The 26,977-nt window shown below is 36.6% G+C and overlaps 2 long non-coding RNA genes across 2 annotated transcripts in view; both read right to left on the minus strand.

Moving 5' to 3' along the window:
• Window positions 1–836: 836 nt before the first annotated feature.
• On the minus strand, window positions 837–6,961 carry LOC113959589. The gene is made up of 2 exons (XR_003531864.1): window positions 5,341–6,961; window positions 837–892 (listed from the first exon to the last, which is right to left on the minus strand). It is a non-coding gene; the product is annotated as an uncharacterized LOC113959589 (long non-coding RNA).
• Window positions 6,962–7,648: 687 nt separating this feature from the next.
• The window catches only part of LOC113959592, a 28,217-nt gene continuing 8,888 nt past the window's right edge, over window positions 7,649–26,977 (minus strand). The window contains exons 3-4 of the long non-coding RNA XR_003531866.1: window positions 21,686–21,874; window positions 7,649–7,700 (exon numbers count right to left, since the gene is read on the minus strand). This is a non-coding gene — a long non-coding RNA (uncharacterized LOC113959592). The remainder of the gene's footprint in view (window positions 7,701–21,685; window positions 21,875–26,977) is intronic.

The raw sequence follows: 26,977 nt of genomic DNA on the forward strand, positions 1-26,977 counted from the left end.
AAACACATATAGAAGTGAGTGATAAATAATATACATATAAAATAATGATTAAAATGTTTATATATGTAGATAAAAACATATGTGTATTTTATATACGCATATAGGCACTTAATTAAACTTTATATATGAACACATCTACCTATTTATTTGTCTGAGTAAAAGTAAACATATGAACAGGAAACAACTTTTAATCACTGGAGGTTTTTTTAACCAGGATTCAGAAATTAAAAATCTTATATAAGATATGAATTCAGCCATCAAGATAAAAAAATGACCTCACTCTCAACATCAACATCAGTCCATTAGAGGTTTTTCTTTTTGTATTAATGATACAACATCACCAAAGATGTAAATTGATGGTGCTGACAACTGACTACATTTAATATAAAGTTTATGACATTGTAGCTCTGATAGAACTTGGTAATTCTGAAATAAAACTCTCCTGAACTCTCCATGAACAAAGACAGAGCTAAGGAGATCAAATTGGCTTTAGATCTTATGCAAGGATATTTTCTGAAATATTCTGAAGTAAGAAAAATGCATATTTATTTTAGTACAGCACACAGTACTGTTGCCTACACGGTTCCAATTTGAGGATGATTTTACAGGGGTCATGACACAGTTTCTGTTGTTTATATTCTGCAGAAATAAAGCAAAAGAAGGTTTTTTTATAATAATATAAAGCAAACAAATAATAATAAATTGATGAATTTTTCACCTGAATTTCACATGAGAATTAAGAAATTGGAGCATCTTTGTATTTTATTTTTTACGCACACATAGACATTGAACACTTCTGGTTCTTTCTCCTTATTACTAGTAAATTACTTTTTTTATCAGTTTACTGCTTCCTTTCTTCCAACTATTCCAGGGAAATCCTTTGTTTTTCTTTCTGAAGAGAATCTAAACAAGGTCATTCACTGATGCCTATTCCCACACTTTTCTGCTACTAGTCAGCAATACAGAGTCTGACTGTATAAAGCAGACACATCTTGAGTGTGACAGTTCTCCAGTGTCGGGGGAGCATGTGCCTAGAAGTTGTCTGTGGATAGTTGGGAGACTGAGAAGAAAAGTAGAGGGCTGGTGGCAAGGAGAATTGTAGCTATAATTTTTTCTCTAAAACAGCCAAATCTCTCTTCTCTACTGGGTCTCCTGGTGGAGAAGTCTCTCTCTTCTCTCAAATATACCACCACCAGGTTAGCAAGAATCACAGTGAATGAAGAAGGAAAAAGTTCATTAGGGATGGCACCAAATACCGACACTTAGAAATGGGTTTGAGACCAGGCAAAAGTTCAGTCTACATGTGTAGGAAAAAGCAGGAGAGAGCAAACAATGTATGCAACATCCATCTCTGGGTTGAACAAACATGTTGTTCTTTTAGGAGGCCATCTTTCATAGGCATTTTCCTGCCATGTGCCTCTATTCTGACTCAAAGCAAACCTTAGCTATGTTAGTTGGCATTTATGTCTGCTTTTCAGCCCAGGCACTGCCAAGTGCCTCAGGTCTTCCAGCCAACGGCATATTATTCCAGGCTGGTTACAGTGTTCCTCTCCTGTGGTTTTTGTTTAAACCACCTCCACCACATACCACAGAGAAGACAGCTGTGCAGGGAGCATGTGACTGGTTGAGAAGTGTAACTGGTAGTCTACTAGGCTCAGTACAGGGAGAGAGAAGCTCTTAAAAACAGCGCTGATATTTTGATTATAAGCCAAGGATTTGCAAAGAGGTGTAGAGAAATTTACACCTATTCACCTGTAATTGAATAATATAAATAGTAATTAGCTGGTGTTGATTTTCCAAAGGTAAGTGTTTGTGTACCTGTGACACTGCATGCGGCTGGTGCAGCTCCAGAGAGCCAGGCTATGGCTGCAGGCAGCCCAAAACGCAGCTCATCTGGGGGTGCTCACTGGAGACTGGCCCTGAGAAAGCTTGACTCATTTTCTTAATTATAAACACTGAGCCAAACAGGTGAAATTTCAGAGTCTTCAGTGAGTTTTGGAATGTTACTAGACTTATTTATTCAGAAAGCTATTTTTGAGGGTCCCTCATGACAAGGTGGGTGCTAGCCTGGTGTCTCAGGTTCATCACAGTTACCCGTCTCCAGCAACAACACTGGTAGGTGCTGAAGAGTTTTCTCTCACAAGAACTGGCTGCAGCAGCGTGCTGCAGTGATGTGTGGCACAGCTGGTACAACTTAGTTCTCAGGCATGAAGACAGGATGACCACTGTCAGACATGCTCACTGTCTGATACTGAGTTTCTCAGTTTTGGATTACTGTGAGATCCCTATTTGCTTGTGGATGCTTAGGGAGAAACTCTGTGAAGACTTTTGTCACCGGCTCTTAGCCAGAAGGGTGTAGGTCTTGTATTCAAATGAGAAAGGAATTTGAGAGATTATCAGAATTTCAGCATTATTAGAAAGATAGTAATTTATGAAGAATTCAGCTAGCCAGTGTTCTACACCTGGTGTTGTTTCCAGAAGGAATAAATTACTACTGTTGATCTATAAAGCCTCCAGCTCTCTAAAAGCAGGCTTCATGCTGGTGCCATAAATCTGCAGTCTGCAGCTGGGACTGATAGAACCACGGTTAGCTAATTCAGAAGGAAAGAGCAGACCATGTCAGGCTGTCTGCTGTCATAACTTTAAGATATTTCCAGGCTCTATTTTTTTCCAGGATTCTATTGACATGATTGAAGAATTTTGTCATGGGGAGGAAGTCAGGAAAAAAGGGAGTGGCAGGTGCTAGGATATGATGGATTCTGGGCTCTGCTTGCGTGAGTCCTTTCCCTGGACAGAATATAGCTATCCCCAGACTTATTTTACCCTTCAGGTTGTGCAATTAAAAAATATGAGTTATGCTGGATTAAACTGGGTTGGCAATGAAAAAAGAAAACAACTTTGCTAAAGTTGAACACACAAGCACTACACAACTTCCTGTCTCTGTATTGTTCAGCAACTGTTTATTTGAAATCATTTTGTGCCCAAGGTTAAGTTTCCATTTAATGACAACAAAATGTAGAAAATGTGATTCTGGCCACAGGAGATTTGATGACAAACTTAGATTTAGATTTTTTTTTCCCCCACTTCAGAGTAGCTAAACAGCACTGTTTACTTTTCTTTCAATTCTTTATAGAATGATGGATCACATCAAATCTATTTAAGTAGGAGCACAGCAAAAAAGTGATGCAATAATTATTAAAATTGCATGGACTGCTATACTATGACTGCTACTGGGTATATCTTAGCCAAGAGCATATAAAAGTATGAATATCATGGTTCATAAATATTTATCTACAGGAAAAATCCTGACAATAGAAGTCTTTTTAATCTAGCAGACATGCATATCATATTCTTGAAAAAAATTAAAATTCTGTGGGTTTTTTTAATAGAAGGGGTAATTAATCATCAGAATAATTTGTCCAGGGGTTATTTTGGCTTCTCTGTCACTTGGAGTTTTTAAGTTGAGATTAAAATATCAGTTTGAAAGATTTGCTCTAATCCAGAGGTTATTGGACTTGATACCACAATTAATAGACAAACATCTCTAACTGTAATGAACAGGGAGTGTAACTAGAAGACCCTGTCTCTTTCTTTTGACCTGACCACATCTGACTTTATGGTATAAGTCAGGGTGAGCTTCTGAGGGCTCAAGAGATGCTTGAAAAGAGTAAAAGTTATGGACTAGAGTTCCTCTGAAATAAAGGCTGGACAGCATGCTGGACAACATACTCTAGCTGACACTCCTCTGAGTGGTGGGATTGGACTAGGCAATTTCTGAAGGTCCCTTCCAACCTCAGTTGTTAAGTGATTCTGTAGTACATCACATTTTTTTCCAAGCTCAAGTAATCTTTAACCTCTGGGACCAGCAGACTTCTGTCCATCCTCAAAACAAGCAGAACTGGGGATCCTGTAAAGGTCTTTCTTTAAGAAAGACCCTCAGATCCTTCACAGATGCTCACTGCTTCCAAACTGCAGTTTGACAGCCATGGGAATAGCCTATGATGTCATTAGATCAGCAGGTAAAATACACCTTCAGTCTATCTAAGCATTGCCATCACTTATTCATTATTTAACCTTTATTAGTTACTAAAGAATGTAATATCACTCCCTCAACAAGTGGACTGACACAGGAATAAACCTACTAATAAAATGGTGGAACAGCTGAGACGATGAGGAAGAAGTAATAGAGGTCCCATCCGGCCCTTACAGAGGCATAATAAAGGTCTTATCTGTTCAACTAATACTGCTTCTGTCAGTCTGTGGGTTTGGGTACTGTCATCTTGGCACAGAGAGCTGTGTGGGTCATGGGAGCAATGGGAGTTGGGGACAAACTGTCACCAAACATTCAGGCTGCTGTGGGGTGCTGTGCTTCCCCTTGAGAGACGAGACTGGTGCAGTGCCTGGTGAGTGTTACAGCTGCAGACAGCAACTTATGGCCTAGCTGGTTAATGTTTAAATGCATTGGAAGTCCCCCTGAGGGCAAAATGTGGAAGACCTTACCCCTAAACTGCTCTCCATAGCAGGTGGCAGCCTTGCTGGGGCTGGGCTCTCAGCAAGCAGCTAGAAGCAGGTTATTTTCCCATGGCAGCTGTCTTGAGAGTCACAGTGGAAGTTAATTTAATTCTGCAGTGGTTTACTGAAGGCAGTCTCCAATGATATATTGGTTTCAAAGCATTCTCTTTTCAGCTTCATCTCTCAGGTAACAATTCTTCTAGATCTTCTAGGCTCCTTAAATAAAATATATCTTCTCTGTAATTCTTCCCTGTCCCCTAAAAAGAGGTAGGAACAGACATATGTCTGATGCAATACTTTTTATGCCACAAGTATCGTTACCAAGCAACCATCCCATATGGCTTTGGCAGAACACAAACTTCTTCAGTCACTAAGCCTTCAAACACCTAAACCAAGATATGCCAGCAGAAAATATCAGAGATCTAGGTGAAGCAATGCTTTTTCCAAATCAACAAATGATTTTTCCAAATCAACAAATGATTTTTCCAAATCAACAAATTATTAAGGATGATTACCATACATTAGCATCATGGCTATCATGCACATTTTCCAAAATGTTGCCACAAATGAATGTTTACTTGCATGTGAAGATTAGTTATATCTGTTGGTGAGAAGAGGCAAACTCTCATGTTGTCAGTATTCTAAATATTTTTATTATGGCAGGTCCAGTGCATTCTGAATGAAATTGGAAAAATATTCACAGCTTCCACCCCCCGAGTAGAATAAAGGGAGAGATGAGAGACTTGCCAGTTCCAACCAAATGCTTTTCCATCAAGTACTACAGGTAGCAATTTGTGTCATCACAAAGCTAGTGTAAAATTATCTTACCTTACAGTGACATTGCTGACTGGTCTTCCATTTCACAGTCGTTAGAATAAAATTTGTGTACTTTGCTCAGCTTCCAGATTTGTGGCTCTGAGGCTTTTCTGAGTCTCTGCAAGCGCATAGTCAAAGGTGAAGGATCAACAAAGGTGAAGATTTAACTCATTGCAACTCAGTTGGCTACAGTCAGTTGACATTTTCTGGGGACTAGTTGTAGAGTATATTTTTATATGCCCAGTGGATTAAAGCAGCAGAAAACAAAGTAGCTGGAGACACATACCACAATCTGTGGGTATAGATACAGTGACATTCCAACTGGAGGACATAAGCATCAGCCAAAATAGACCAGTCAGGTAAGAAGTTTCAAAATGTATTACCACTACCTGAAAAGAGGCAATTTCCAGTTAATCAGCCTTCCGTTTGCTTCTCTGCTCATTGAAGGAGTTGACATTCTACAGGAGCACAGCTTGGTTCCTCACACGGAAAGGTCTTATAGTCCATTAAATCCTCTTAGTCCATAAATAGAAACAGGAGTTAGAGACCTTTGGAAATGAGAACATAACTATATACAGTTACATTCATCTGTCTGAAAAAAAAAGAAGTGGTGGAAACCAGCAGGAAGATGATGAAATTACCGGTACTTAAGGTCATGTACTTGCTCTATACTGGTATCTGGTTTAAAAATGTAAGTGTTATGATGTACATATATAAATTATAGCACACAGAATCTTGCACATACAGAGTAAGTTTGTCCTTTCAAATGCAAATAAATATCCAAGAGCTAAGAACAACAGGGCCCAAGGTCCCTTCAACAGCTGTGTGATTGAATAGGTTTGACAGTTCCAGTCCCTCACATGCTATAGATGCAGCATTCAAAAGTGTTTGAAGACTTCACAGCACTTAGAAAAACCCAGAAAATTGATCCTGACCAAATGACTGACTCAAAGGCACGAATTTCTCTTTCTCTTTGATTTCTTGAAGCTGATTCCGGGTAAAAAGTTCCTAAGACATAATCCTAGCTTCCAAAATGTACCACTTCTCAAAAAGGAAGACTTTTGAGATATAGCTATAAATGTTGCCCTTTGTGTTCTGTGAGGAAAAGGAATCATGAGGTATCTCATCCTATTTTGATCTTTCATGTAAAATTTCTTTGAATGGCCTTTCAGTGAATGCAAAAGGGCAGGGAGAAAACTCTGTATGTTATTTCCTTCAGCATTTTATGGTTCTAGGGCTGTCTCCTGTCATCATGTATCATGTCTTAATGTGTGATTTGCCTTGGCTTGTGGACTCTGGCTTTTTGAGAATTCAGTGTACCACTTTTTATTTTTTGTTAATAAAAAAATCTACAATTAAATCAATGGAATTATACAAATAACCATGACTCAAATAAGTGTTCTGCTAATGTCTGCTAGTCTGGACACTGTGCTATTGGTTCTCATTATTGTAAAAAGGACCATAAAACTCAGGTAATAAAATGTTCTACTGCACAGATGAAATGTTGCCAAAGTTTGGTCTTCATTTTCTTTTTTTTTTGGTGTGCCTGTCAATCCTAGAACTAGACAGCATGCTTATCATTGCTGTTAATTTTTTCTTTTTAGGAATCATTTGTTTTCAGTTTTTACTAATTTCAATTGATTTGATATTAAAATATTGTAGTATGCAATTATTAGTTGCATTTTGTCGGTGTATGCAGAAATAAAATTTTGAGGCCCAATAAAAATCCTTCTGAAAATACAGGGAACTGACTAGAATATCCTGCCCCCATGTCCTGAACAAAATGCTCAGTGGTAATTTTTAATTTTTGAGTTTACTTGGTACCTCCACAACTTTATCTTTGCACGTCGCAGGGTGAATATGCATGGAGATTAGATTTACTCTGCAATATCTGAATCACACTCTTTCCTACCAATTAACATCAAAGACAAAAAAAAAAGGCTTAGTCTGCCCAGTAGGTGAAGAAATTTCACAGGTAGCTAAAAGTAATTTTTCCTGAGTTTAGTATGCAGCACGTGTTAATATATTTGTAGTATTCAGAGATCCTGATCAAATCATGTCTTTTTTATACTGTTGCATAAACACATCCATATTGCTAATTAGAAGTTCTTTTGAAATTGAAATCATATTTCCATATTTTGGGAAAGGGATTTCAAATTTTTTTGCACTCAGAATTATGTGCAGCTACATTGTATATATGTGGATAAAGGCTTTTTTCAGAGTAACAAGGATTCACTTATTTTTGTTGAGTTCCTCTCCAGTTCAGGTTGGGTAAGTCCAACAACAGTGTGCCAGCTTTCCCACTTACGAGGACACCACTTAGATCAGTCTCCAAGTTTTCCTGTGGAACTGTGTATTTAATATTCTTTCTCCTGGGAAGTAAATGGAAAAAACCAAAATTAGTCACCATGGAATGTCAGTGTCCACTCAGCACTGTTTTACCATACAGCTCTTTTTGTGGATAATGGAAAGATAACTTGATATATCGTTTCTGTTTCATTTTAGGATACACGCCTTACAGCTTTTCAAGTGTAATAAAGATATGACATGTGCAATAACCTTTTCTTTCATTGTGAATAAAAATGTGTTATAATAAAATAGGCTGGCAGAATTCCATCAACCAGAACACTTCGACAAGTAGCTTGCTTCAATTAAAAAGTAAGTGGAGGAGGAAAAGAATGTCAGTTTGTCTTTGAAACCAGGAACATGCAGGGTCTCACGACACAATTTTTTTTTAATGTCTTGAGGCAACAATACAACAGCTAATAAATTCATTATTTATCTAATTTGCATTTTAGATGGTTTCTTAATTAATGTTTGAGCTTTCTTTGACATGTATGACTCTATAAATTGCATTAAAATGTAATTAATTCTGCCGGTATCAATCAACTGTCAAGAAAAGTGAAGTGAACTTCCTAGAGATTTCCATCTCAGAGTCCATGTTCTGCAGAACTTTCATCTTCCAGCAAAGCTCAGATTTAGATAAAATGCATGCCTATCACTTTCAACAATGATATAAATATATTTTTCAAGCATACATTTCCATAGTGTCTTGTTTCACTGGAGGAGATTTTATCAACATCTGATGGATGTATTACCTGCTTTTGCCCAATTCTGGTTAAATTATAATGACAATATTACTAATGTTAATAATACCAATGTTTTAGGGGCTTCCTAATCTGTATATATGGTGGGGAAAACAAACTACTCTGTCTTCCCATGAGTTAACCTGGAGATGGGAACTCTTGTAATGAAGATTATCCTCTCGAGAAGAACCAACCTGTAGGAATGCTCTGAGGTTTGACTTTCTACATTATATCAAATCACTAATCATGGCAATTCTGTAGCTTGGGTCTTCTCCTTATTAATTCAACTGCTTCTTTCCCCCTTTGTCTCTTCCATGACTCCTCTTGGTCTCTTTCTTTTCTTTATATTACTACTCTTAGTCTTTAGGTTCTTGCACAAGAAAATCACTAAAGAGTAATACTAAACAGAGACAGAAGTGCCCTGCTTTTCTGCAAGTAATCTTTATCTTTGTAAAAGATTTCATTTTCCATCCTTACAAGCATAATTCATGACCATTTTTAGGCTTGAAACTGGCAATCGTAAGTGCTTGTTAGCTTCTCAAAATATACCTTTAAAAATAATTATCACTGGTGAGAAAGGAAAATTACTTTGATACATAAGTATTAAAATGTGAAAAAAACCACAAGCTGTGCTGTATTCTCTAAAAAAAAACCATATAACTTCATGGTTGCTTAAAATACCCATAATATTACATGAAGTTTCCTTGACACAAAGTTGCAAGAAACATCCAAATGGATTTCGCAACAGGTTCATCATCCTTTGTATAATTATCAAACAAAACATTTCATATGAAAACATGACTGTATAATTAAAGGAGCACCTTGAGCACTCTGATTCACCAGATGTCTCAAAGAAGCAGTCCGGTTCAATGGGTATGACATTAAATTGGTTATTATGAGAACCAGATAATTTTCTCATCTTTGATTGCAGTGAATTTTAGATACTTCATGTTTGAGGTTATTAATTTGTAAAATTGGCTTGGTAATGCCTGTCTCCACTTACATGTCTATGACAGAGCACTTTTAACCATGATACCTTCAAATATGCAGGAGGAAAAAGAAAGACTTTTAAGAAGGAGGACAATACTGAAACAGATTGATCTTTTTAGTCTTCTGGCTCAACAACTCTGCAATACTTAACACAGAATTATTCTTCCAACTGTAAGTGCTCCTAACTGTCATGGCCTCAGTTTTTTCAGCACTTTCTACTCCTTAAGATAAGGTGAATGTGGCAATTCTCCTGTGTCTGCCCCATATTCTCCTTTATAGGGACATGACTAGACTCTAACAGTACCAGCAAGAATGGCCAGTCATACTCAACATACTAAAAAGTACAATGGCAAAGTGGTTTCAGGAAGGATATAAACAAGCAAAACAAATTAAAGATGAGAAAGTGGGGAGTACTACCAGGAATATTCAGCAAGACAGTGCAGGCATTGATGGTTTAAAGTACATGGAGGTCATGATGCCTTGATGTCTTATTACCTGGTTTGAAGGATGGTTTGATTGATGAAACTATAATTTTTTCTGGCCTGTTAAAGAATTAAAAGTTGTTTTGCTAGAGTTCATTTATATACCATACTATAAATCAGAGGGCCATCAGTTACAATGAGCTACTCAAACAAATGGTAGTTGATTGTCAGCTATACTACTAATCACATATTTACTTCTGTAGAAGTATGTATCTATAGGTCTATGTACCACACTTTAAGCCATTAAAAATGCTTAGATCAATCTTCTGCTTGCTATCCTGTTTAGGAATGAATTGCATCATTTGTTTTTGTTCTGAACCAGTGGACACAACTTGCCTATTGGGACTTCAAAGTGGGAGAAAACTGTCCTAAACACACAGAAAACTGTACACATTGACTAGGCAAGAAATTTTCCCCTAAAGTAATCTCAAGTTCACCAGGGCATGAAGAGAAGTCACTTGGTTAACAAAAGTCTGTGCATTATTCCTTGAGATTCAAAATAACTTTATTTGAAAATCACAGTCAAAAATAAAACGTGTTCTACAGTCCCTCCTATGAAATGTATCATTGCGTTTTTAGAAACAAAATTCAATTCCTTTAGAGGTAGAAACAGCACAAAATCTTGTGTAGCCTTGGTGCAAGTATTGTCTTTGACCTAAGGAGAAGGGATTCAAGGACAGCAGAAGGGTTTTTCCTAGCAATCCTGGTGAAGATCTAAGGTGAAGGGAGCAACTCTTAAGGATATAGCAGCAGATACCCACGCGACTACCGCGGTCATGATGTATCTGCAAAGGTGACCGATCAATACCAATTACACGACATGCACCTCACACCCAAAGAATGAAAAACATCAGCTCATTTTCAGCAGGTCATCAAACATTCAAGAGCAAATATTAAACCTCACTCGTCTCTGAGGCAGAACAGACACAGAAAAGCTGCTGGCAGAGGGTGCCTTTGCCGCCTTGTGAAGAGAAACACGGCAGCACTTCTGGGTGCGGGGACCCAGGGGCACCACTGCCACCCTGAGCACGGTGGCACAGCCACGAGCAGCCACGATGGAGCAGAGCCTGCTCACTGCTACCGAGCCCTTCTTTTGAGCACCACGGGTAGGGGACTGATACACTTATGTTATGCTTCACAGCTCCCCAAAAATAAATCCTCCCTGGGGTTCCGGGAAGGAAAAGGAGGCAGCTAAAGTAAACAGAATGATCACATGATAATGAAACAGGCAGCGCCAGAGGTACCTTGGAAAGATATGAAATGCTTTGATTTTTTTTCCCCAAAGGTGAAAGAAACGAAAGTTCAATATAACCAATAATTAATTTAGTGTAAATTATTTTCCAATTGTTTTAGTTTCACTCAGCTCAACATGTTAGTTATTTTCCTCCCTTTCTTGTTGGATGTTTCAGCTATTTTCAGGAGATAAAAGATGTTTCCCTCCAAAGAAATAGAAGAAGCCTTTTTACTATTATTATTTGGAGCTGCAGATAAGAGAAGTCTGTGAAAATAATTCCGGGGACAGACTACCTTGAAATTTGTTTGACAGAATTCATGAAACAACTTTATCAAAGTCTTAATAAATCACAGTCTCTGTCCACTCCTAGACTGAGAAAAAACAAATATAGCAATTAATATTTTAAGAAGTTGCCTGTTTCTTCCTTACAATTTTAGGAGTTCTAGGGAACCATAACGTGAGACACAGGATTTTATCCTAGTTTATAATCTGGATTTTTGCAGTGCTTCATTTCAGTTAGAGATGGTGGAATTTGTTGCCTAGTACTCTGTACAAATACAAATTTGTTCTGTCAATCCTTCTTTAAGGATTGTTGCTATTTTTTTTGCTGTGTCTGGTAAAACTTCAAAAAGATAAAACTTATCACAAGAAAGACATTTTTAAAAGAAAAAAGTCTGAAGTTAAATAGGCATAATTTAAAAAAGTGACCAATTTAATGAAAATCAGGATGCTTTTCAGTTTATATTTAGACTGTAACAATACTTGTGCACATATTTTATGGAAGATATGGACACATAAAGAATGAATGGCTTTATAGTTTAAAATGTACCATTTTCAATGATTTAAAGACTTCCCCCATGAAGTAAAGCAGAAAGATGTAATTAACCACTAAGAAAAAAACTGAACCTATGAGTTTTGCTTATCTCTTAAACAAATAAACTTCTACTAATATTTCATGCAAATAAAACGAAACCTATCAGAATTCAACCAGGAAATACTTCTGTCTGATATTTTCATAGCCTTCAAAATATTCTGTTAGTTGTTTTTCTGAAAACTTTTCTGATGTTCAAGCTCACTATTTGAAGGTATGATACAGCTGGGGAAAAGCTGTTAGACATTGCCTATGAGAAGGAATTGTTACTTTGCTAAGTCAAAGTGCCAGCCATGTCATTTGACTTCACAAAGTAAATGTACCAAGGCTTGGGAAGAAACTGGCCAGGTGTGGGAATAAGGTCCCAGGTGAAAAGGACAGTGACTGAGGCCTGAACAACACACGGATTCCAGTCAAGTGGTCTGAGATGTCTTCAGGAGTCCAGTTACGTGAAGGTGGAGTGCACTACAGTGGCAAGGGATGGAGCACCTGGAGAGGTGTCTGTGAGGGTCCAGTGGGGAGTGAGGGGGAAGGATTTGCAAGGCTAAGCAGGATTGTGTGTGATAGAAAATGAAGGTATGGCATTATGCTGTTTGTAGGTTAATGTGAGGGAATAGGGAAGTGTAGCCTGAAGAAACAGCGTCTAGAAGCAGAGAAAACAAGGACTATGCAGACCCACTAAAGTTCAGATATTGGCTGAAGCAGTGACTGAAATGCCTCTCTGGAGATAACAAAACCATGTCTTACTCAGAAGACTTCTTAGGCAACATTCAAGGTAGATAGTTGGATGTGTTTTGTATAATAGACTGTTATGCTACAATTTTCTATACACACAAAGGGAAGGCAAGGAATATATATACTTTTAAGGGTTATAAAATGAGGAGTACAATGAAGAAGCTGAGAGGAGTAAATTTGAGCCCATGGACTCTACTCACACTTTTTTTTATAACTGTAATAAACTATTATATGGTAAATTCTGGTTGTGGACATCTTCTGTAAGGATACCAAACACCAAATACTGAAAATGGAAATAAGCATGAGACCACCTACGTCTAGTTTTGAGGATGTAAGCAAAAAATAATATTTTATATTCAGATTAAAAAAATATGGTGCTTTTTTTTCGCAAACATCAAACAAGATAGCATGCAGAGCAGTTTCCTTAACAACTACAACATGCAAACACCTCTTAGATGATAATGGAAAACCAATTATCTCACCCCTCCACACTGTGGTGGGCATGAGCTGAGTCTATCACTTTAAACTGAAGATTGACCATGCCAAGTATTTCAGAGAGAAAACAAAGAACTGGACTTGGCACAGAAGTGGTGAATGTAGAGCTAAGTCCCTGTTATGTGTGCAGCAGAGCAGCAAGCAGCCAAGCCCCTGAATTTCAGCTGAATGAACTGCAAAATCAGGGAATGATTCAATGAATTTCAATCCATTTGGGTGTATTCCCTAGGGCAACTGGAAGTGTTAGGACTCAAGAATAGCATTAAATCATTGTAAAGTTCTAATCAGAAGTGTACCCATATCTAGTTCTCAAATGAAAAATTACATCAGAAAAGAGGCGAGGACATGAAGTTTCCTGAACTGATCTTGTCCTACACCTGCCAGCAGGAAGCATGAAAGCTCCTACCAGCAGGAGACAGAAGGGCTCCTGAAGAGAACATGCCCAAACTGCCTATCCAGCTCTGAAAAGCAGAGAAACCATGGAACCTTTCTGAGTTTCAGAGAACAATGGAGGAAGAAAAAGGGGGAAAATGATGGTTGCTATTTGCAAAGATGGCAGTGGAATCTTTCCAGCAGTTTTTTTTGTAAGACTGTGAAAAGCTGGGTAAAACAGAAGCTTTAAGCAGTTCTTGGGAAACCCGAAGGAAGAGGGTATAACTACATTTCATAAATATGCTTTCAGTAGTACTCACAAGTACAGTCATATAGCACAGTTAAAATGTAGAAACCACAAATGAAGATTTTGGCAGCAGACAAGTGTCACACTTTAACCCCAACTGGCAACTCAGCCCCGCACAGGCACTCGCTCACTCCCCTCCAGTGGGAAGGTGAAGAGCATAGGAGGAGTAAAAGTAAGAAAACTAGTGGGTTGAGGTAAAGACATTTTAATAAATAAACAAGAGCAATACATGCAAATAAAGCATGGAATTAATTCAAGGAATTAATTCATAACTTCCCATTGGTGGCAGGTGTTCAACCATCCCCGGGAAAGCAGGGCTCTGGCACATGCAATGGTGACTTGGGAAAACAAACACAGTCACTCCAAACATCCCCTACTTCTTCTTCCCACTGGTTTTGATGCTGAGCATGATGCCATGTGGTATGGAATATCTCCTTGGTCAATGAGGGTCAGCTGTCCTGGCTGGGTCCCCTTCCAACTTCTTGTGCACCTCCAGTCTCCTCACTGGTTGGGTGGTGTGAGAGGCAGAAAAGAAGTCGATTTTATGCAAACTCTGCTCAGCAGTAACCAAAACATCCCTGTGTTATCAATACCATTTTCAGCACTAATCTAAAATGGAGCACATACTAACTACTGTGAAGAAAATTAACTCTATCTCAGTCCAAACCTGCACACCAGATTTAAGACTATGGTCTTGATTTTAGCATTGGCAGTGGTATATTTGCTGTCAGTTATCAGAAAAAAAACAACAGTCCATTGAATTTGTACAGTTCTGCTTGTAGCTGTGTAAAGAACTGTAAGGACAGTGCAGTTCTGGACCTGCAGGGTGTTTTTTCCTGATGGTCCTCCTGTGACAGCTAAGGAAGATTTAAGAAATAAGCAAAAGCTTTATTATAGGTAAGATACTTTATGCACTTTCCAGGCAAAAAAACCCCAAAGACTAAATTGTGCTTTACTAGCACAGAAAACTCAAGTTAACTCTGAGAATGACTGTTTTCTGCAGGAATTTAAGTAATAATAATAAAACATTTGTTAAGAAGGCAGCTAACAGGATTTTATGTGTAGCATCAAGGTGCAGTAATGAAAGCATGAAAAACTAAAAGTTATTTCCTTGTGCCAGCTGGCCACAAAATGGAAGTGTTGGACATGACTTATGAAGGAATTATGCCAAAAGCAGCACCTGACAGCCATACCAGTGTGCTACAGAGCCCTGGAAGCAGCAGCAATTTGGCTATGCAGGGAAGAAGTTAAAAATAATAAAGAAAAACATGAAATATACTTAGTTGTGGCTGAGATCTATCCCCCATAGTCAGAAGAGATACGTGTAATAACAACCTTTGCTATGAAAACGTCTAAGGACTGGTGAACCTTGCTTGCTATTTACATGCTGCACAACTAAGTACAACATTAGGGATCTACTGTCTATCACCCAGTTTTATGAGAAAACAGTTTCCCAGTGTTTTGGGAAAACATTAATATGAGCTCTGGTCAAAACTGAATCAAGACACTGTAATGAAAATATCCCATTTCTGTATAAATTTGCTCTCCAAACAACCAGTGCCAGTGGTATTACTGTAATAATGCCAGCTGAAGAGTAGATTTAATTACTAAGACCTGGGTTACCAAGAGTTCTGGACCACAAATAAGCAAGAAATAAAATCTCTAAATATTGAAAAAATCTTGATATGCATTTAATACAAGTCCTGTATAAGGCAGGCAGTGCTAGTATACCTTACAGAGGAAGAACAGAGTAGAGGAAACAGCTGTTAAACCACAAAGTGTTACTTGTAATCTAATCTATTTAGCAGAGATCAAAGGCAAAATGCTGAAGAGTTGTTAGCCAAATCTCAATCCGAGATTTGCGGAGGTTACGAGATGAGGCTCCTCTGACTGATAAGAGGGGTTACAGCTTTTATTCACTTCAGGAGGAGGAATAAAAGGTGGTATCAGGAAATGACCGACAAGAGCAAAAAGCTAAACCACTTCTTCTGGGGATTGTTTTCATAGTCACGTTAAAGAATCAGAAAAAAACCCCAATCCTACAACCTTGTCATGAATGACACCAACCAAAGAGAGATTTCCAGCTTATATTAAAGTTACACTGTTATTATAGGTTTTCATTTGTTCTTTTTCAGTCTCATTTCCTATTCTTGGTGTCTGCAGGCACACGTATCTGTTGTTTGCAATAAATTTGGAATTCTTTTGCCAGTTTAAATCAGATTTGCCAAGGGAATGCAAGTTTCATATGTGCATTCCTACAACAGAGTGAAAACAAACAACCACCTATGAATATATTATGTCCTGTGGAAAGGACTGCAGTCCGTGTTCACTGCTTTTTAGTTAGCCCTGAATCTACATTAGTGTTTGTGAAAGAGTCACAAAGTCAATTAAACTGGACTGCCTTGGTTGTTGCCCCCTGAACTACCTGAGGGAAGGTATTATTTGAACCAGGGAATATGAATCAAGGGAACAAGCCTTGCTGCTATTTTTAAGGTGTATGTATTTGATTACTCTTGATTACAAGCTTGAGGGCTCTAAGGAAGCATGAGACTGAGGCTGAGATTTTCCTGTGTTTAGCTTTAGATTTAAGCTTCTTGTCCAAAGTAACATTCTGTTAGTTTATAAAGTCCTTATGATATAGTTTCTGCAGAGTTTAATAGGAGCATTCACTGTTCAATGTTCTAACCATATTTCATATTATATGGGATATTTCCTTTTTGTTATCACTTTTCCATTTTGTAGAGTGACATATGCCACTGAAAGTAAGCAATATAAACCTTGTCTGTAGAGTCTCCTTCCAATATGCCATGCATAGTATTCAGGTACATAAGTTCTTCACTTATGGGTTCAAGTGCAAATATTTCACCTTTTAAAATGTTATTGTAAGCTTACACTATATAAACACTGCGCTAGAAGACATCCTTTCTTTCCAAATACTAAGACCTCATATCAGAAGTGTTTTATTTCTGGAATCTATGCAGAAAAGCAAATGCTGACATCATGTTCATCTTGTGTATTTAATGGTAGGATCTGGGTACTGTTAATTCGTTGACTGAGGTATCTTAGTTCTCAGTTAGACCATATCATTCCTACTTCCCAAGGGAAACAGAAGTACAAAAGTTCTCTCCATGTGTCTCAGATCTCACAAACATCCAGGTTTGATGTAAAGCCCTTTGCAAGTTTGTTCAGATTTCAGACAAATCTATTGCTTTCTAGCTCAAGACATCATAACTTCCTCAAATTGCTTTTTTTCAGCTTTCTTGTTGTTTCCCTAACCTTTTGGACTTGTCCAGACATTTTGTTGAAAAGAAACCAATTGTAAGCCTTCTACCTACCAATTAGAAATGGAAAATATCTTAGATTTTTTAATAGGTCAGATATGTGAACATTATAGCGAAGAAATTATCCTACTTTTAATAATTTGGCCAAGGGATATCTGAATTTTTTACTGAGAAAGAAAACGCTTTTCATGGAAACATTCTCAAAAATGTTTTAATTTTCCACTTGCATTTACTTCCAGTAGCTTGCATCTCTCCAGGGTTCTCACTACCCCTTTTCCTATCATGCACTGTTGGTCCAAATATTATTTCCAAGACTTATGTTTGTATTATAAAACCAGTGAAGGACACTAGCTTCCTCTGAAAGGGTCAATTTTTCATCTAATAAAGTCCCATCTATTACAAATGGCACTATACATTTTCTGCGATAAAATTGTGGCCATACAGGAAAAACTATAAATTCTTGACAGCATGAATTTATTGATATCCCTCAAAACATGTTGTTTTGGCTTTTTATTTTTAAACCCATATGATGTAAACTGCTTTGAGGAACCGACAAAATCTCTGGAGGTTTTGTTCAGATTAAATTGTTCAAAACAGTCTGTTCAACACTTCAGTTTTCAGCATTATCATCAGACTACAGTACATGAGAGTTTTCATGTGATGTGCAGTTCACCTTGGCTCCACCCAAATTAGAAACATCACAGCAAGAGATTCCTTAATCATTTACTACTTTTTTCCCCATTGTATTTCAAAGATCATTCAGAGATACAAGGACATTTAAAAATTAAATTAAATAAAAAACCTACTTAGCTAATGCTTCTACATCCCTCTAAGAGTCCAATATTGTTGATGCAAGAGGGAAGGTTTCTATTTTTGACTGAAAAGACACCTTCTTTCTTACCCATAAATGAATCAAGACAGAGTTGGTAGACAGACTTTCTATAGCCACTCAGTCGAGACCTAATTAAAGTATATTCTGATGGGTATAGGCACCAAGGATACTGAATTTAAAAATGAGAATATAAAAGGGATTAGATTTTGATGAGATCATGTTTCGATTAAATCCATCAAACTTATCATTTCAAATACTTTTGTCCTCCCTGAAAAAGGGCTTTCCAAAGACATTTATCTCTGAGCACCCATTTGAGATTATCAAAATTTTAATTTTGCATCATCTTTCTTTTTAAAAAGATGGCGTTTATTCTTTTCCCATCATGATTTCAAAGTCAAAATAAACTAGTAAAATCATATTCCAGTTACTAAACATCTATTTCACCAGCAAAAATAGAAATGTATAATCTTAACCTTTCGTGAGAAGCAATGTAAAATTATTGAGACACCATAAAGTTTTAACATAAAGAATTTAACATATTTCAACATTTTACAAAGCAATCTGTTAAAGGAGCCCTTTTAATTTAAAAGTTTTTCAAGGAAATCTCCTTTGAGATATATTTGAGAGTCTGAAAAAATGGTTAAATAGAAAACTGTTTCATGATGAAAAATGCCATCTTCAGATGAGAACACATATTAACACGATGTCATCTAAGAGGAAGTTAAAAGCTGACCCCTGTTCATGACTTGCAATACTGACAGGTGAAAAAAAGGGTAATTCACAAGCTGTATTAAAAAATTAACTGATTACCCCTGTATTCCCCCAAAATGTCCCACTCCATGCTCTGCTTCTGGCCAGAGCCAGCAGATGAGAGGCTGCTCTGCCTGAGGTATTGAGGGAACACAGCAGGCAGAACATACTTTTCACTATCAACATTGCAGCTTCCTGTTGTGTTTTTGTTTTTTTTTCACTAGTGTTAAACAGACAAACAAAACCCAAGTAGAACAACAAAAATCAACCAAATGTTCTCAGAGGAGCAGCAGAAACAGAACTCTTTGAGCCATGTTTGAGCAATTTATCTACATTCTCAAGTGGCATCTGATAGGGGAAAAGGGATAACAACCCACAAATATGACACTAAAAGTACCTGCTGAATTATGAACTCATAAGAAACTTTATGATACTTTGGTACTATTCACTGTTATTCCACTTTGAAAGAAAGGTTGAGAAGACATTATGAGTTGGGTTTCCTTTTTTGGTTTTTTTTTGGGGGTGAGTGTTAAGATTTTCTTTTTATTATTATATTTTTCCTTCTCTTTTCTTTTTGTTGTTATTTGTTTTGTTATTTTTTTTTTTTATGGGGTGAGAAGTGTTGTTTGTTTGGGTTTTTTTTTGTACTTGAGAGTATTGCCTTTAATGCATCACTCACAGAAAACTCTTAATCTTTAGAATAACAAATAACATACCTGCTTTTCCCTTATATCTGAGCAAATTTTATCTGCTCAGTGGAAAGCCTTAGAATAGATCATTCATGTCTGCTTTTTAAGGTTTGTATTCATAGATGAACTTCAAATTTTATAGAGCAGACTGGCAATGACAACATAGATAAATAGTGATTGATGAAGGGTTATTACAATAAAATGTTATTATTTTAACATTATGCTAAATCCTTGATGAAAATTACATTGAAGAAATTATTTTCTGTAAAAGAATGTAGAAGAAATATGGTCAGAGATCGTAAGTGCAACAAAAATAACTAAATGAGTCTGTTATTCACAAAAAGCAGTTGCTCAAGCTTATGTTAACTTCCATAATTACTTTAAAAAACCTTTATAAATGCAAATATTCACAAACTTTAGTTATTTGTTGCAATTAATAATGCTTTGGCATTGTGGCAAACAGAATAAAACTCTGAATATCTCCTTTTTCTATCTGCAGTTTTCAAGGCATTTTTCCTCATGATTACTAAGTGCAACATTTGCATACTTCTGTTCTGGTAAAAGGCTCTGATCTTTCATCACCTACATCTACATAGCTTTAGATTTGTTGATTTTTACAGATAGCAGCTAACTGTGGTAGCAGAGAGCTCGGTATGGATTATGCAGAAGCTCCGCTTACTTAGTTTTTCTTGACTACACTGAACTCCACACTGTTATGAAAACACTACAGACAATGCCCACGTGAGTGCAATGCTTGCTCATTTAAATCTATGCAGACATCAGTCAGAGCAGTGGCTGTTGAGTGGTCTTATCCTGAAAGGGTGACTGTGTCAACACTTATTTTCTCCTGGGGGATAATTGTTTTGCTCCTTTCTTTTGAACTATTAGAAGAAAACTTTCTCCAGTATTTGAAGCCTTACAATGCATTTTGAGGACAGGGCATTATTTTGTTTGAAGATACGTTTGTCACAAAAGTGCTATATTAATCCTCTGCAAATATTAGGATTGTGGATGTATACCAGTATTCTCATTTTTCAGTGATTATATGGTAACCATAGGGAATAAACAATTTTTCTGCTGTAGTAAGGCAGTGTGAGATTTTTGGTGCCATGCTCCCTACTTCTATCCTACATCTCTACTTTTTATATAAAATCCATTTGTATTTCACCTGACATTAAAGAAATATTGCATTCATCTTTCACAATCCTAAAACATCTGTAAGAATTCAGGCTAATAGGAACAGTACTTTAAACCCATATCCACTCTTTATCTTGTATTTCTCTCTCCTTTATTGTTACTAGGTAGCTCAATAGGAAAGGAGACAGCCTAAGAGTCTGGAATGAGATTTTTGGTTTGGAGTTCACTTTTTAGAATAAATGGGGTACTGCACCTTTCAATCTTGTGCCTTGGCTGCAGGCAGTGCTGGTGTTTTTCCTCTGTTCTGACTCTGTTATAGTGAGAACTGTTTCCTTTGAATAAAGTTCTTGCTTCAAAAGAGCAACAAACGTGTCACATGTCTATACCAACCCTAATGTTACATGACAAGTTATCATTGATCCTGTGTATAATACGCATTATCAATCTCAAATATTCAACGTTACTCAAATATACTGAAAATAGGACAATTGAAACACACTGATTTATGTTCCAAGGAAAAAAAATTGAAACCTGAAGCAGTTCAATGTGTAATTTTTCCCAAATGACTGTTATTCTTAGATGAGAATAAGTTATATCAAAGCAGGAATTCTGAGCTTAGTCTCTTAGACTTAATTTAAGTCTTGCAGATCTCAAAATATCTTGTAAATTTTAATCCCAGATGCAGAAGAGAAAGTAAAGATCAACTTACAAAACCATGAATGATGACACTGGTACAATAAAAAGAGGAAATAAAAAGAAATGCATTGTGCACCCTACTTCCAGCAGATGAAAAAAGAAAACTGATTTTTTAGAGAAAGAAGTAGAGAAAAGTATTTTTCAAGATTCTGAGAAGACAACCAATCATAAGTATATATATAAAATAGATCAAATCTGTAACATCCTTCAGAGTGACTGAGATGGAAATGGAAACATTTAAGATAAAATGAACTGCTATAACAAAATCTATTACAAGTGGTTATCACAGTGTCCTCCTTTGTACTATAAGTCGGTCTGTAACTGGCCAGCACATGAACTGCAATAACTTCAGTATAAAGGTTACATTCACAAAAGAGGTTATATCCACATTACAAATCACCATGATTCAAAAGAAGCAGATCTTAGAGATGAAAACATCGGTGCTGAGGGTGCAGTGAACACACCACACATGATTTTGGTGGAGAAGTGCCAAAAGGAGGGCTCCAGTCTGGTCCTGAGGCCTTGATTTATGGCACTCTCAACCTGTGGCCCACCAACATTTGGTGACCATCTTCTAGTTCAGTTTCATCTGAAAAGAATGAGATTATCTCATGAGATTGTGGGTTCACCTGAAAAGAAGCCAGGTCATGCACTCCAAAACTCTGTGATGGCAACTAAAGTGCAGAAAACGGGGATGACCAGGAGAAGAAATTCAAAAGCAGTCACAGCTGATCTGAACTAAAATTCTAGTGTAGACTCCCTCTGGCTTGACCTTACACCTGCCACATTCCAAAGAAAGATAAAACAGAATCCAAGTTTATAATGTTAAGGCCTACTCAGTAAATGTGCTTCATTTATGTCATAATCTATGAAAAAAGTCTGTGGGAGAACATTGAAGAGATTGAATGCTGAATAAAATATCATATAATATAATTTATAAAGAACAATTTATAGTGATGCAGAGTTTAAAATGCAGTTATTTCTGAAAAAGAAGCACTTTAGTGTAATGAAATTTCGTATATTTTGGGATCAAATCTCCAGGTTACAGAAGAACTCTGCCTGGCCAGAGATCTATCTGGATACCAAATCTAAAAATGTAACTGGGGCTTGTCTTCCTCAGACATCATAATGACTAATAAAAACATTATAGTCTAAACTAGTGTGTAGATAGCATTCTGCACTTAGGTTTCCTTTGAGTTGTATTTCCAGTGACAACCAGTGCAACCCATCAGAAGCAGAGAGATTGTCTAGAAGTTACAGATGGGAATTTAACAAGCAATTATTTGATGATATACATGAAGGATTCAAGGTTGCTCTTACTCTATGAGGCTTCCCTTCATTTTGTCGCTGGAGCCAGAAAAACCATACCAAAAACCAGGTCTGAAATTACTTTCCGACCAGAACTACTTTATCTCCCATTTCTTATCTTCTACTGTGTGTTTTTATTCTGTCCTTACTAGCCATGTGTTTTACCTATTAGTATATAATTTTTCAGTCTCAACAGTTTCATGGAGGGAGAACAAATATACACGCTTTCTGAGTCTGAATTTCGATCTTAGTTAGTCCACAAAGTTTATTACCAAAATATTACCAAATGCATGTATACACTTTTAATCTGCCAAGACAAACATAAATTTCAATAATAAATTTTTTCCACAATGTACAAAATATTTTCTGCATTGTCTTAGGCCATTTGGCACAATTTTGGTTATTGTTTTTTCCTCAAGTATACGCTTCAACAGTCTATTTTTTGGCATACAGTTAATGTGTCTAAGTGTTACTGTTTTAAAAATTACCTACTTAGTTTATCTATAAATATCTTAAGCATACTAAAATATCATAGGAAAGAACATATCAATAAACCCCTGATATTGAAAAGAAAATAAAATTAGTTAGAAAATTAAATTTTCAGAACTTCTATTTTTTCCTCAAATAAAACACTTTAGAAAAAGAAGTGATGTGTTTCTTTGATATTTTTCAGTATGAAAGTATTGCATAACATACAAAGTTATCTATAATAGTTTTAAGGATGTTGGATGGGGAAGAATTAAATTATGAAATGAAAATTAAGTTATGAGACATCTTCCATTAGTACAAAAATATTCCCAGCAATGCTATTTATATAAAATATATCCCTCCTGATAATCACATCATAAACAAGACAGCTACTTATTGCCTTTTTTATTAAGTTAATTTATTATTTCAGCCTTACAGACAATAGGTTCTATAAATGTGCAAGTAAGAGTGTGGAGGTACAGATATATACTATCTAAAACAAATTATTGAAGAATTTCAGAATATGATTGTCCATTACTGCTAAATGGTACATCCTGAAATGGTATAATGAAAGGCAAATAGATATTTTTTAGCTTTAAATTAAGCCAGATCTTTTTATATTGAGTCCTTAAAAGCCCAGGATCAGTGCACCAAGAATTTTAAAGAAAATGTCAACTGACTCTTCTGAGACTGAGCACAGCGTCCTGTAGTCTGTATCTTTAATGCACAGAGGCTGATTGTGCCCTCAGGGAGGGGTAATAGTATAGTCACGTACTCTCCCTGTGGAGCAGTGAGCCCCAAGGATATGTGGTATAGCTCTTCCCACTGATCTGTCAAAAAGACTTCTTAATTGTACTGATCTCGTCAAAGATGGGATTTCCAAAGGAGGTTAGGCTCACTACCTAAACCTCACTGTGATTCATTGGACCTTGCTTCTCTGATTCCTTTGAAAGGTCCCATACCACAATAAAATTATAGACCTTTGGATTGTATTAAATCTTCTCATATGATTAATGATGAAGAATGAGAAGCAGTTAAGCAAAACACTTAAAAACACAAGTTATGCAATGTATAATGACCTAGAATTAATGAGTCAGGAATTTTTATGACTACGTCACACAAGTGGACATCAGGCAAAAAAAAAAAAGCATCTTGTTTTTGAGCCTCTGTAGGTGTGTTATTGCTTAAAACCTGAGTTCTTGCTCATTGCAGAATAAAATAACCTTTTCAGGAATTCTACAGCTACATGTGTATTTAGTGGGTAATTTAGCTGCCTCCAGAAACAGTATGTTAAAATCTGAGGGATGGTGTGAATCTACTTTCTAGTGTACAGTATTATATTAATTTCTGTAAAAAAACCCTCTGTAAAAGGTATTAAAATTATTATTAAAATTATTATTAATAAAAATTAAAATTATTATTTGGAGATGCTTTATCAAGGGAGGTTTCTTATGTCTCTTATCCCAAGAGGATGCTTACATTCCCTGTAACTGCGAATTAACCTTTCATTAACCCAGGGACTACATCTTTCTTGACACATTCTTTGCTAAGGTTTTGAAACCAGGGGTCAGCAATCAACAGACTGCAAAGAAAAAACAAGAAAAGATATGGAAGCAAATGAGCTGAAAAGCAGCAATACCACGTAATTCCTGGCTAGTCTGATATCTCACTGTTTCAACAGTGTATATTTTCTAATCAAGAGAAATACAGCAGATCTTACCATTCAGCATACACCTAATAGAAGGTCACAGAAAATTGTTAGTGAAACTAGAGATCATGAGGATTATTACATGAGTAGCAAAGCAAGCAAAAAAAAGGTTGAAGGGAAGATATTTATATTGCATTGAAATGGGAAGTACTGTGCTAGAAGGAAGGTTTATTACAATCCCGGAAATTTTTTCTTTAATTAGAGTAACTGTTAAAGAAAAGAAGTATACTAATGGCATTTGCTAAAGATATGAAGCAGTCAGGGGGAATTACAGAATCACAGAATGGGTCAGGTTGGAAGGCCCCACAGTGGGATTATCTGGTCCAACCTCCCTGCTCGAGCAGGGCCACCCCAGAGCACATTGCACAGAATTGCACAGCAAAGGCTGACAGATCAAATGGATTTCCCTTAGATCTTAATTTGCACACACCTATTAAAGCTCTCATGGACTTTAAAAGTCAGTATTTTTGCAGAGCCCATTCATTTTGTTGATTAGATGCCTTAAAGACAGTAATTAGAGAAATAGGATGAAATTTTGCACTGGAAAATGAAAAAACCTCCACTGAGAAATTAATAATTAAAACAGAAGAGTTACCAGATACAAAATACAGAGGTGTTCAAAAATTTGTAGACATCGGTGGATCAGATGATGGTTCTGAATGTTCTATCTCTCTATAACTTCTGCTGTGATGGGGGATGGAAAAAAGAAGGTATTTCTGTCAATCTGACAGTAGATATCCTGTCAAGGGGTTAAGTCTTGACACTCATATGAGGCACCAGCAAATTGTATTTTGGAGTTCAGATTCTCCAAAAAAATAAAGAAGGAACCAAAACAGATTAATTCATTGTTCAAAAAAATACTGTTCAACAATTTGAAGGAATAGAAAACCTTTAAGTTTTAATTAGATTTAATTTAATTAACCTTTGATTTAGTCAGCTGAGTAAGTTTCTAAAACTGCATGGGCTAAACACAAGAGACGGAGAAGACTAATTTATGTTAATTAATATTGGTCTGGAGAAAATAGAAGCTAAGTAACTACAAATACAGTTTTATTGGCAGATTCAAATACTCAGAGTGCAGATGTTCTGAAATATTTTTCCTACAGTGGAATCTAACTGATTTTAAGTGAGAATTTGGTATATATGTGAAAATACTCTTGATATGTTTACCTGTATCAGCAAGGGACATCACTAGAGGACCCAATAGGTCTGCTTAAATCCATTGTTCATTGCAAAATCAGTCATTTCACTGATTGCTCTGAGGCAATTTGGAAGCAGCAGAGTGATACGTTATGTACACTCAGCAAAATGATTTAATTTCCCCGGTGCCCCAGTGTTTGTACAGCACATTCTCTCAGTTTCAGTAATATTTTTGAATAATTAAATTTCTCTAATAGCTGCAAGAATTTATAAAATATCTTCATTTCATTAATTTAGCACCCAGTGTAGAATTTTAAGCAGCAAGTATTCCCAAACTTCAGTGGCTTTGCAGATATTGCGATGAGAAGAACTACAGTGAATTGAAGCATATTTGTTAAAGTAACATGTAATTAGTCACACCCAATTACATTTGTTTGTTTTGCTAGAACTGGAAAAAAACCCATTTCAACAGCATGAAAAGTACTTTAGATGATCTTTTATGCTGTCTTTGTAGAGGATGTTGTCTTCCATCCTCTTGGCTCTTACCTGTCCTTGAGAATTTGAATTCTTTTCCAACTTCTTTTTACCCTCCACTCTGGCTCCCTGTCTTCTGACACCACAAATAAATTTCTGTCAACCTCTTTCTGACCACAACTGAAACTGGTTTTTTCCCAGCTACAGTGGTTTTTTTTGAACGTATTGGTCGCTCCTGAGGTCTCACCTTTTTTAACTTCTGTACCTGACTGTGAGCCTTTGCCTATTGAAACTGCCGGTGGGACTGAGATGGAAAACACAAAGACTTAGCATTGTGTAAACAGAGAGAGCTTTCAGTACACTTCCTCTGAGCCAAGGTTTCCTACATGCTGCACATCAGAAAAGGGAGTTTAATGTGCAGTAAATTGGCTTTTTTTTTTACGTGGTACATTTTTTACTTTATTCAAGAGGAGAGATGCTCTCTTTTACTGCAGTTCCCAGCCACTACTTAATGATACAAGAAAAATGAAAGTCACTTATTGCAGAATCACAGAATAATCAAGGTTGGAAGACACCTTCAAGATCATCTAGATC

Source organism: Corapipo altera, unplaced genomic scaffold (genome assembly GCF_003945725.1).
Source record: "Corapipo altera isolate COAL_440 unplaced genomic scaffold, ASM394572v1 1, whole genome shotgun sequence".
Lineage (NCBI taxonomy): Eukaryota > Metazoa > Chordata > Aves > Passeriformes > Pipridae > Corapipo > Corapipo altera.